The following is a 2,493-nucleotide window of genomic DNA, read 5'->3' on the forward strand; positions in this document are numbered from 1 at the left end:
TGTTAAGTGTTTAATTGTGTTATTTTCATATGAATATGTTGTGGTTGTGTGTTACTCTGATTTTTAATGCTGTATGTGATGGACATGATGAGATTGAAAAATGAATCATGTTAGGCTTCTTGGGTAATCACCATTATAGTATTGGATGCTAGAGATAGATTCAGGAATTAATGAAATCATTATAGGATTCTTTTGCTTAATGAGTTTGGATGATTGAAAAATGAATCATGTTAGGCTTCTTGGGTAATCACCATTATAGTATTGGATGCTAGAGATAGATTCAGGAATTAATGAAATATTTTAGGATTCTTTTGCTTAATGAGTTTGGAATTATTAATCTTCAAATTGTTGGGTGCGGAAGATTAATAAGGATGAATAGGAAAACATAGCCCGAGAGGGTATGTTTAACATATTAGTGAGTTCGATTTACAACCATTGCTCATGAATGTGAATGTAGTGTATTTTTAGATTTAACCCATAAAAATCCAAACGAAGTCAAAACCCTACCCGTTTTGCTTGAATTGATTTTCCGTGTTTTCATATTGCTTTCTTAATTACGTTTTAAATCTTTGTTTAAAATTCATTGTTGTTTTTAATTAAATTTTGCTCCCACCAATCCAAAGAATTCGATTGCTTCAACTTGATAACATTAGGAAACTTAGTGCTTTGCTAACAATCCTCATGGGAACGATATCCTACTCATCATTTTATTACTTGAGCGACTAGTTTACTTGCTACATTTTTGCATGTTGTAAGAAACACGCATCAAGTTTTTGGCACAGTTGTCGGGGACTGTTTTAAGTTAACATTGAGTTTTTCCTTAAGTTTAGCTAGATTGAAGTTTTAATTTTTGTTTTTAATTTTCATTAGAGTTGTGATCTCACTTTTCTTTTACTTGTGTTCGTTCAGTTTATGCGAAGAGCAAGACGTCAACCAGTGGTTCCTGTTGACCTTGAGCTTGAGAGGACCGTGAGAAGACGTAATAGAGAGAGAAGAGAAAGAGAGAATCTTACTGCAGAATCTGAAGAAGTTGTTGTTGAAATGGCTGAACAAGAAAACAGGACACTGAGGGAATTTTCAGTTCCCACAGTGAATGGAACTGGGTCAAGTATTACTAGACCTACAGTACAAGCAAACAACTTTGAGATCAAGTCGGCAATCATCTAGATGATCCAACAGTCGGTTAGATTCAACGGTGATTTGAAGGAAGATCCGAATCAGCACATTGCAAATTTCCTAGAAATTTGTGACACCTTCAAGTCAAATGGAGTGTCGGATGATGCTATTAGGCTGCAGTTATTCCCATTCTCATTGGGATATAAAGCTAATTGGTGGTTAATGGCATTACCACCGGGAACAATAACAACTTGGAATGATCTAGCACAGAAATTCCTGACCAAGTTCTTTCCTCCAGCTAATTCAGCGAAATTGAGAAATGATATCACATCATTTCTACAAGATGATGCCGAGTCATTGTACGAGGCTTGGGAGAGATACAAGGAGTTAATGAGGAAGTGTCCACGCCATGGTCTGCCAGTTTGGCTTCAAGTCCAAACATTCTACAATGGGTTGATGGGTAACGTGCAAACCATAGTGGATGCAGCTTCAGGAATGACCTTGCAGAATAAGACACCAGAGGAGGCGTATGAGTTGCTTGAGGTTTTGGCAAGCAACAACTATCAAAGACCGAATGAGAGAGTCACAACGAGGAAATCTTCGGGTCTTTATGAAGTTGATGCCTTCACAGCCATCTCAGCCTAACTCACTGCACTTCAAAAACAGTTGGGAACTATGTAGGTAAACTCTATACAAGCACCTTAACTAACATGTGAATTTTGTGCAGGAAACCATGTGAGCAACGAGTGTCAAGTTGGAAATACATTTGCTCCGTCATCCTCATCAACGGAGCAAGTAAATTACTTGGCAGGAAATCAGAGACAACCAAACAATCCATACTCCAACACATATAATCCAGGTTGGAGAAATCATCCAAATCTGGCTTGGGGAAATCAAAATCAGCAAAATAACCAATGGAACCAGAGGCAAGTTCCAAATAACCCGCCAGGGGTGACCAATCAACCGGGAGATCAAAGAGTGACGAAGTTGGAGGATATTTTTGGTAAATTCATGCAAGAGACCACTGGATTCATGAATGAGACGAGGACAAATTTTAGAAACCAAGGGGCATCCATTCAGAATCTTGAGGTACAGATGGGCCAATTGGCCGAGAAGCTGAATGATTTACTGCATGGTTCTTTACCGAGCAATACAGTGACCAACCCACGTGAGCAAGTAAATGCAATTTCGTTGAGAAGTGGGAGAGTTTTAGAAGAGGTGAGGGACCCAAGGAAAGAGGAAACTTCATCAAAGAAAAATGAAGATTCTGATGAGGAAATTGATGAAGAAAGTGAAGCTATAGAGAAACCACCCAGCTTAAGAAAAGAAGAGCAAGAGCAGGAAGAATGGAAAAAGAAAAAGACAGAGAAATTGCCA

The 2,493-nt window shown here is 38.3% G+C and overlaps 1 non-coding gene across 1 annotated transcript; it reads right to left on the reverse strand.

The window, feature by feature from the left end:
* Positions 1–1,425: 1,425 nt before the first annotated feature.
* LOC116144823 lies at positions 1,426–1,532 on the reverse strand. The gene has a single exon (XR_004130325.1). It is a non-coding gene; the product is annotated as a small nucleolar RNA R71 (small nucleolar RNA).
* Positions 1,533–2,493: the final 961 nt, after the last annotated feature.

The sequence above is a fragment of the Pistacia vera genome, unplaced genomic scaffold (genome assembly GCF_008641045.1).
Source record: "Pistacia vera cultivar Batoury unplaced genomic scaffold, PisVer_v2 Contig457, whole genome shotgun sequence".
NCBI classification, from domain to species: Eukaryota; Viridiplantae; Streptophyta; class Magnoliopsida; order Sapindales; family Anacardiaceae; genus Pistacia; species Pistacia vera.